The 10,487-nt window shown below is 43.9% G+C and overlaps 1 protein-coding gene across 5 annotated transcripts in view; it reads left to right on the top strand.

Moving 5' to 3' along the window:
- The first annotated feature begins 2,513 nt into the window (after positions 1–2,513).
- Positions 2,514–10,487, top strand: part of LOC128896720 (lachesin-like) — a 59,721-nt gene continuing 51,747 nt past the window's right edge. For 2 of the 5 annotated variants that reach the window (XM_054160138.1, XM_054160141.1), the window contains exon 1: positions 2,515–2,837. The gene's annotated coding sequence lies outside the window, so the exon portion shown is untranslated. Of the gene's footprint in view, positions 3,159–10,487 lie in introns of all 5 variants that reach the window. The other 3 variants (XM_054160137.1, XM_054160136.1, XM_054160142.1) reach the window with 2 other exon arrangements.

The raw sequence follows: 10,487 nt of genomic DNA, 5'->3' as shown, positions 1-10,487 counted from the left end.
TGAACCCGAATTTAAAATTCACCCCTACGATATACAATATAAATCTTGACCTAAAGCCAACAAACCGGCCGAATCAATCGACAAGCGTCCACTTGGAATACTCAAGGTTAGATATTTCACAAGCACCGACCAACTACCGACCTAAACGCGCGATTTCAATAAGGATACACTAGGACAGCGTGTCAGGAATAGGCAAATAATCGGAGAGCTTCGAATGCCGTCGCTCCTTCGCTTCCCCTTACCTGGCCGTAGAAAAATTCTTAATCTAAAACCAATTCAGGGGAGGGTGGTGCGCAGGAAACCCCATAGTTTTTGTAGGAACACGCGCACCTTACGTAACGGGGAATTGGCAGAAGGTATTTCCTAATATCGAACCAGCGTCCCTTGAAAAAGAATGTTGCAGTGACATCGCGCCGAGGGGAGAGCACCAGACGCAAAAGCACGAGAAAGATAAATGGAAAGCGACGCGGAGAAACAGAGACCGAGCCGTCCACCTTGGGGAAAAAAAAGCTTGGCAAAACAAAAGAATCGCGAATTCCTCCGCGAAAGTGACGATGACTGTCCGAAAGAAATCGATTAACCCTGGAAGGACTGACCCCCGTCGGCTGTTAAGGGGGATAAGGATCCCGTCGAGGAGGAAAAATCGGAAAACGGAAAGTTCGGCTCTATCGAAAAATCTATTCGCCGAGTATCCGTTTGGAAATTCCAAACTGACGAGGACATTTTTTAAGTTACGAGTGGATTTCAACAAATTTTTAGTTCAAGCATTTACGATTCATCGAATTTTCGTTAACATTTTTTTTTTCGAGTACGTTATTGTTTCATCTGTTATTGTAGTCGCTATTAAAAATTAGCGTAAATTAGATCAATCCTGGCTGTCCAATCGTACGGTTATTCGTACACAGCGGCAGTATTTTGTATAAATAGTATAATAAAATTGACAATTGAGAAATTATAATCTTCGTTTATGCTCTGCGATCTTTTCTCTCCTCGTATTGCTCCCGAAAAGGATAAATCCTTAGTATGTCGGTGAATTAAAGTAAGAGTAATTACCGAGCTGAAAAATAAATTGCAAGGGCGACTTTACTTTGCGCCCCGACAACCTGGTTATCCCCCTTAAGACTGAACCGTCACGTTAAATACAAAAGGCAGAGCTCTTCGAGCTCGCCTACTTTATCCGCAATTATCATTGGAAAACGAGCATTAAAAACAAGCATTTCGCGAACAGCCAGCCAGCATTTGGCTGGCCATTATTTTAGAAAATAGATCAAACGAATACGTACACGAATAACGAATTTTCATGCCGAGAATAAAATATTTCCACCTTTGATAGAAACGATTACTCTGAAATACGAAAATAATTTTATTATCGAAACAAGAGCTTTCTCTGGCTGGGTAACGTTCTCTAACAACGTTCGATCGATTAATTTTCTTGTTCACCATTACCCGACGCTACGTTGTATAACGAACGCGGTCTGTTTATATCTTTATATTCATTCATTTTTCATTTCGACCGCGTCACGGATACGATTCCCTGTGTTCTATCCGCACTTCCGGCGCAGCTGTTCGAAAAAGCGAACGCTTTTTGATTTTAAATATCATAGCTTCATGGCGACCGTACCGACCGATGAAATATATTTAAACGGGACTCGTGCACTCGTGGTGGCCGCGAGTATTGTTCACCAGAATTTTTCAAAGCGTTGCCGCCGATGCTACGTGCTCCACCTGTCATTATGTCACGATATCGACCTACTATCGTCCTCTACCTATTAGAGATAGTTTCTATCTACTATCAGACGACAATCTCCATCTATCGTCGCGTCACAATGCATCGTTACAGTCTCTAGCTAGTATCGATATCCGTCTGCCGTTATCCCGGCAGTCCTGGTAGTCCCGGTAGTCTAGCATCGCATCGTGTCGCAACTTTTACCCATCGAAACGTCGGAACGAACCCTTCCGACTAATACCTACGAACGATAGCTGCGCGATTCGCGAAAGGAACCCTCCAAGAACAATAATAACACCGTAGAACGAGATCGCATTGCGGCCAGGACTCGGTGGCATGGTTGCGCGGGCCGATTAGGCGATCCTGCGCGGATTCGTCGAGCGCGCAGGTAGAGCGATCCTCGCGAGTGGCAGTCAGTCAGCCATCCCGTCAGCCATCCCGTCAGCCAGCCGCCTCGGCTATCACGTAAGAGTCGCGAGTGGGGCTTTTCGAAAAGGCACAACGCTGCAGGAGTGGCTTGCCGGTTTTAGGGTGGTGGGAGCCGAACAGAGAGGGAACCACGCCAGAGCCGGAGGGAGACCATCGGCAGAAAGCGAGAGGGAGACCAGTGATCTAGCGGCCAAGGGGGTGGAAGAGGGAAATCGAGTTACAAGCCGTGGGTGAAGAGGAGATATAGGTGGGTTCGCGTCCAACGAACAGAGAACAAACGACAAAAGGGAACGGGGGCGGCGGAGGGTGGTGGTAGAGGGTGGTGGCGGAGGGTGGTGGTGGAGGAAGGAGAAGGAGAGAATAGCAAGGGTGGTAAAGCGGGAGGAAGGGTGAAGAGCGGAGGGATGGAGACCGTGAGAGCGTGAGAGGGTAGCGATTGTGCTACAGTCGCACCGCGACACCCCCACGAGTGAAACCGCGCGCGTGCCAATCTGCCCCCTTACCACACGAAGAGGGCCCGCGAACAGTGATATGCTTTTAAGGCTCCGACCAAGGCTTCCCTCGCTGTCGTACTCGTTCACGTTCACGTTCACGTTCACGTTCACGTTGTTTCCCTCGCCTCCGATACGTCAGCTCGACCCTTCCAAAGACTCGACCGTCTTGCCAAGCAGCTTTTAATCGGGTAAGTGGTTGCACCATCACACCTGGACACTCTCTAGCCTTTTCGCGTTGCGTCTCCCCTTTCGGTACCCTCCGGAAGGCTCCCCTCCGCGAAAGAAGGAAACGCTCGACGTTGCAAGGGAACTCGTCGGGGACCTGTTGATGATCTTCCTCGGACGCGGTTCACCCCGTGTCAATTTTTTACCTTGTCTCTCGGTCGCAGTGGCTACTCGTAGTGTAAACAGTGCTCCGAGGGACCCGCCGAGGCTCCAGGCCTCTGCTCCGGGTCAAGTCGGAGATTCTTCGAACAAGAGAGCGCTGGTTGGCGCGCGATCTTCCGGAGGTATGTTTTCATCGTTTAACGCCTCCACTTTGGCACCATCGCGAATCTTTCCAAGCTTACTTTGCTCACGAATGGCCTGTCGCGTGGCTAAATTCAAAAATGAAATTTTAATTGTCTCGATCCGTTGAAACGATCAAGTTGGTTTAGCTTTCAGCGAGAGTATCGTTTATTCGTTTTGCAATCCAAGGTATTGCAGGTATTCTCCGTATGCAGGTATGTTTTGGTCGTTTAACGCCGCGAGACCGGGACGAGGAAGTTCAGGGAGTTTTCTTCAGTTGGGAAGAGAGCGTTACGAGTCTCTTGTACGGCGGTTGCTTCACAAACGAACGTGGCAAGATATCGAAATAAGATTCCAATCCGCTTCACGTCTCCAAATGAGAATGTAGTTGAAGTTTTGCGAGGCTATCGTTAAATGATTTAGCATTTCAAGGTTAGCTTTGTATCGCCTCGAGTGGACATAAATCTGAATAAATGCGAGGTGCCATGGAACAATGAAATGATTCGATAATTGCTCTTCCAATCCGCTTACCGCTTCGCCTAGGTCAAATGTCAGTTCGCTTACTTTTCACCAAGCCCAGATTGTATATAATTTTAGGTTTCGAACATTCGAATAAATGCCCGTGTCGAAGAACACTATGTGTATTATTTAACGAACGCAATTGCTTTTTCAATTTGCTTCCCACCCGAGTATTTGCTATATAAATATTAATACGTAAACACCGTCGAATACGGGTGTAACCCGTCGATTATACCGAAAGTAACGAATTAATCGGCAATTGTCAACACTGATATCAAGTCGAATCTCTAAATCCGACTTTTGAATCTTCGAATCCTCTCCATTCTTGGCTACTCGAACCTTCCATTGAATTTTTCAACTTCCTTTTCGACTTTTAAACATTTCGATGAATTTTCAAATCTTCCTATCGTAGAAATCCGAATGAAAAATATGGAGACGAGATTCGAACCTAACAGCAGTCCTGAACTGTCGCTCGAGCGCGTTACGCATTAGACCATTACGCATCCCACTATTCTTGTTCTTTCTTGACTTTTTTACATCTGTTTTTCATCTTTTCATCCTTCATCTTTCTCTCTTCCAGTCCTCGGATCTTTCGATGCTTTTAGACATTTTTCAATCTCCCTTCTCAATGTTCGAATCTCCCTTTATATCGAATCGGCAAATGGTCCGATCCGCTTTCAAATTTGCTCTAAATTCAAAAATATTTCAATCGAACGACCATCCTGGTTTCCAAGGTTAATTTCTCTGACCGAAAAATGGGCGAAATCCAAGTAGAGGAGAAAGGAGAGGCAAGGAAAGGAAATTCCTTTAAATGGTGCCCGGGGAGGTTTTCTGAGCGAACGCAAGAACTTTGTATGTACGAATGCCCGTAGACTTCTTTTGTTCGTGACACCCTTTGCCAATTCATTCAGTAGCAACGTATATGTAGCCCTCTTTCCCCAGCCACTATGCTCGTTCCGAGCACCTGTGGACCAGCGTTCCTCGTGAACTCTCCTTTGGAGAACTGCCAATGACTTCCGGCTGACTCGTAGAACCTGTTGATGATCCTCGCTCTGGCTTCTACGTTTCATAGCACCCGAACTAAATTAATTCTCTCTCGCCTTTCCTCCCTCGCCTCCAATTGTTTATACCGCTGAAATAATAGCCTCCGCACGCGTTCACTCGATTTCTCCACGCGATTCCCCGATGGAAACTGAAAACACTGCTACGATTTCTTTCTCGACACCTTCGCTGTCGGACGAATATCCTTGAAGATCGGTGCCGGGATCGTGTATCATTTACGAGACGAGATAATCAAAGATTTCTCGTGGTATTTTGTAATTTCGTCAAAGTCACGGGATTTCGTTTAAATTTGTTCTCGAGTGGAAGACACGTACGACGACAAGCACGCGCAACGAAATTCCTTAGAAATTGTACCCATCTTTAAATAATTACTTTCGATATTCCAGAGATATTAAATAAAGCCTCCATTACTCGCTCTGATTTCAGTTTCATATATTCAGTTTCATATATTCCATATATTTAACACACATGGAATTGTAACGGACCAGCTGAATCCATCGCGTTATTTCGAAACGCAGAATCGACACAGCGATCCGCGAGCGTACATATTTCAACTTCATTCCGGCAACTTGAAAAATACTAGAGATAATCTATCCGATTCGCGATCCACGAGGTAATAATTATTTAGGGCTTTATCGTAATGCCAGATCCCTAAATACTGGATATGGTGAATTTAACAGAAATGCCAATTAAATGACTGCAAACAGAAAATTACGAGAGGGAGTATAATAATAATGATAATATTTACGTTAATTTTCCACGATAATTTAACGCAAACACGCAGTTGTATCGATTGAATGATTGAATTTCAACGAGAGAAAAAAAAAAGATCGTAGTAGAGTGATCAACTCGATATACTCGTACGAGCAACGCGTCAGAGTTTCGAACTTGTAACCGCGATACTTACATGACACCGTGCCTGGTAAATTTCGCACTTTTAGGAAACAGCGTAGAATATTCCCTGTGAAGTTGTCACAGGTTGGGATGCTCTAATAACTTCTCAAACGGCTAGGTGAAATTTCATCAATGTTATCGGTTCGGTTAGCTCGCTTGCGTCTATATAGAACTTGTATACCGATATTATTTTCGTTGTCGGTGGATCGATCAGAATTTGGTTGTCATGGCTCGCGTGGTTCAGATTGTACTTCAAAGTGTGCCCACCAACTATTCCGGTAATTTAATATTCGGATACGCCGCGAGGAATCGCGAAACTTGAAATAAACCTCTGGTAAAGGCCTTTCAAATTCTGTTTTTTTTTTTTTTTTTCACTCCGGGAAAAATGTTGGAAAAACGTTGGAGCGATCGATTCGTTTTGCGACAGATCTCAACGAAAGGTTTCACGTAAACTGAAAACGCAGAAGCTCGCACGAATCAACTTGTAACGATGAATTTATATAAATTTGACGAACGGAGGTTTACAGAGACAAGTTGAATGAAACGTTCGAGTCCAACGCAAGAATATCCCTAGAAATGAAAGCTTTCTGAAACGGTAACGAGTGCAAAGGGTTGAACCTGCGCGCATATTTTTGTCAGGAGCTGGATGCTACATCAAGGTGATTCGGAGAACAGGCAGGGAGAAGAAAATGCGGTATATTAATTCGAGCCACGAACGCGAGGGGAAGGCAAATGAAACGTCGAGCAGAAAAATGTCCCTCGCGGTGGACTTTCAGATGCACTGGATAACGGAAGTAATTAAGAATGTCGCCGATGACTTTCCATCCGGTGTCGGGAACGGAAGCGTTCGCTCTTGGAGCAACCAAGCGCGAGAAACGTGTACAGTAATTCCTGCTTTCGAGTCGGAATTCTCGCACTGGATTCGACCGATCGCCAGCTTACTTGTGACATTTAAATTTATGTAAACTCCAAACGCTTTTGAGAATATTTCTGATTGCGAGTCTCGTGAAATTGCGGAAGGAACATTTATCGATGTAAACTGTTGGTTAATGCGGAGGGCTGCTGTCACTCGTCTACGATGCAGCAATGCAGCCAAAGCACCTAATTGATCGTTAGTAGAGACCGGCAACCAGCAACAGAATGAAACTCGATATTTCGTTGCTTTCTCACAGGGGAGCTGTCTGTTAAAATGTTCTGTTTTCCTGAAAGTTACCTGGAATTTTTGCTCTCCATTCTACCCAACTAATAACCTTTCGATGCGACAAAAATAACTTTTACAGTCTAACCAGAAAATAATGTTTCATTTTTATAAATATCGAAACCTTTGAGTTGCAGTAGGAATGTTAAATTCCGAGTAGGAATGATAAATTCGCTTTTAGCTTATGGAAACTGTCCTTCTGTCTTTCGGATCGTTATACTTCGATCACTGTTACCTTACCTTCTTTAGTCGACGGAGACTTTTGCAAGTATCTGAGTCCGTTTTAAACTTTCGAGTTTGGCGAATATCCAAACAGGAATAACGAGTAATTATTATATTTCGATGCGGCGCTCTTTAGTTGAACGAAACGAAACGTACAAAAAATTCCGGTGTATCGGAAGTAATACTAGAAAGTTTGAAAGAGGAGCGCGTCCCTTCGTTCCGAGCTTTCGTTTCCCAATTTCCCTCGGCTAGCAATTACATACCTTTCTTAATGTCATCACTTTGGCGGAATTACCTCCTCTTTGAGCACCATATTATTCTCGAAGCTGTTTATAAAGCGGCAGAGACTTCCCACTGAGAAATTCGTAGGATTATTACCAGAGATATCTTCGTCTTTGTCCTCCTCCAGCTTTGTATACTTTCAATAACGTCATCGTCTTTCCGCCAACGATCTTCAGCTCTTCTTCGTCCCAACCTCATTACGATTCCTCCAGGCTTGCGTGTCGCGAGCGTTACTGCTTAAATAAACAAAATATTTTCGAATCTTGGAGTAATAGGAGTCTCGACATTTCGATACTTTGGAATCTTCGAATCGTAGAGTTTTAGAATGCTTAGAGTCTTAGAGTCTCGACATTTCGATACTTTGGAATCTTCGAATCGTAGAGTTTTAGAATGCTTAGAGTCTCAGAGTCTCGACATTTTGATACTTTGGGATGTTCGAATCGTAGAGTTTTAGAATGCTTAGAGTCTTAGAGTCTCGACATTTTGATACTTTGGGATGTTCGAATCGTAGAGTTTTAGAATGCTTAGAGTATTAGAGTCTCGACATTTTGATACTTTGGAATCTTCGAATCGTAGAGTTTTAGAATGCTTAGAGTCTCAGAGTCTCGACATTTTGATACTTTGGAATCTTCGAATCGTAGAGTTTTAGAATGCTTAGAATCTTAGAGTCTCGACATTTCGATACTTTGGAATCTTCGAATCGTAGAGTTTTAGAATGCTTAGAGTCTTAGAGTCTCGAAGTTTGTTAATTTTGGAATTTTGGAATTTTGGAATTTCTAACGGCATGAAACGCACGAACGTATCCAGAATTGCTGCTGTCGCTTGTTCCCCATTCACTTTCCACGTAGAACAGCTGCGAACACTGGTGGTTCCACGGTTGACACGCGTGTAGCGTGCCAAGGCGCGGCTGCCAAGAAAGTGATTCCCACTGCGTGCGATATGGAAATGAAACGCGTCAACAACGACGATGAAACAGAGGGATAATTCAGCTCCGAAGCAGGACACGAACGTGCAGGGTCGCGGTGGCTGTTGTGCCTCGTTTATGGCGCTCATTGTCCTCGAGTTGGCATCTTGGAGCTCGGTTAGGTCCGAGAACAATGTCTATAGGAAATCTGGCGCTCGATCCTTGGAGAAAAGCAAGCTGAAAGTTCGAAAGTAGTCGGACTGTTTCGATGGTTTTTTTTATCTGTTAGTGTTTGTTATCTTCCAAACTGTGCAACGTATTTTATATTCCCATCGTTGATAGTTTGTGTATCTTTATATTTACACAGATTGTTGCTGATATTTCGTGTATCTTAGGCGATATCCGCGTTTCAAAACCATTCGAACGTTGTCCGAACCTCTTTTTCCGCGTGGTCGGAAATAAAGGAAACAATTTAATTAAATTTGGTGTTTCGTTTCTTGTGTGCAGGCCACCCTACGCATTAGTCTATTTTATTTCCCTCCCGTACTAACGAATGTAGCAATTAAACGCCGACGACAAAGAGCGTTCCTCCACCGTCGAATTTATTCACATTCCTGCGCCCCGTGTACTTTGTTTAATCTTCTGTTTAATGATTGGATGTTCATATTGCGAGCATACGTCAACAATTAGTTTAACGTTAAAATTACGGATACATTTTATCATGCGTATCGAGGTAACCAGTTGCGTGGATTGAGATACGAGTTACGCAAGCTTTTAAAAACAGAAAATCCTAATTTTAATATAAATAAATATGCATCACTTGGAAACTCTACTACGCGAATAAATATTATTCTTTCGGAGGAATTATTTGAATAAAGGGAATAAATAAATGTCAACGAGTGGTCATTAAATTGGGCGCGTCATCAAGACAATTCGTTATTCTCTTAAATTAAAATAGCGCAGTAATTATTTATTGAAATATCACTGAAAGGATGGCGATACTTGTTACGTATGAATGTCGATCGAGAAAAATTCACGTACCGATCACATTTAATACCCTGCACGCTCCTCGGCTCCGAACATGAATAATGCACGAATTAAACGTTAAATATCGAAATTAAATATCTGAAATTCACAAACCTCGTCGTTTTTATTACGTTTGAGCAATTAATTTGATTACGAACGTTGGTCGCGTTCGAGTCACGCACAAATTACTTAAAAATGAACAACAATTAGGCGACAGAGAGAAAAGAATCTTCGGAATGTCGGAACTTTGAAATTTGACGATGTTAACATTTCGAAATTTCGAAATGTTGGAATCTCGAAGATCTGCAAATCGGCGCGTTTAAATTCAAAAATATTTTCCCAGGCAACCTCGGGCTCCGCTCGCAGCTAATTTCTAATCCTTACGATCGATTCACGACAAACAATTGGCCCCGTGCTAATCGATCGGTTAAAGTTAAACTATCCGAAAAGCTAAACTACATATTTATGCAGCACTCGACTCGAGTGCGCGCGCGCGCGCGCTTTACAAAAACAATTACCGAAGCAGGGATTGGCAGAACGTTCGTTCGCCATGTATACGCAATGAGAACCATTAAACGACCATTTGCCCGCGCAAATAATAGCCGATGCGGCCCGATACACTCGTTGCCCACTTTTTTCCCCCGCCCTACCTCCGTAACGGGCGCCACCGGCGAATTTCAGATGACGCTTTAATATCGGCAGCCGCTTAATCCGCAATGACGGTTTTCTCTGGTATTTCGTCACTTTATTACAAAAAAGTTTCACCCCGTCGGACGGCAGATGTCACGTGTGCTCTTTTTGTTGACTACCCTGTGGACCACCCTCTCCATCGCCCTCCACCCTCCCCCATCCCCTCCCTCTCGTGCGACGTCACGTCGTAACGTGTACGTTCGTTTCAGATTTCCCTGGAAACGCGCTCGGGCCGAAGGCGTCGCATACGAGACATTCCACGTCAGCTCGCACAAAGCTCCACGTCCCAGTCAACTGCGCGAGCATTTATTAATAAATTCAACACAGCTACTACTCTGTCCTCTCGAAAATTTCACTCGACAATTCGTCAGAACTTTCGGAAACGTCGTCGAAGGTACGAAGTACGGATAGCTGTGTTGGCTTTTTCTGGCCACGAGGAGATTGGCTGATCTTCGTTATTTCCACTTGTGTATTATTAATAATAATGATAATAATATCTGGAGGGATTCAGGGGATCATTCAGTGATTCTACCG

This window comes from Hylaeus anthracinus, unplaced genomic scaffold, assembly GCF_026225885.1.
Source record: "Hylaeus anthracinus isolate JK02 unplaced genomic scaffold, UHH_iyHylAnth1.0_haploid 11978, whole genome shotgun sequence".
Lineage (NCBI taxonomy): Eukaryota > Metazoa > Arthropoda > Insecta > Hymenoptera > Colletidae > Hylaeus > Hylaeus anthracinus.
This window is presented reverse-complemented; position numbering and strand designations above follow the sequence as displayed.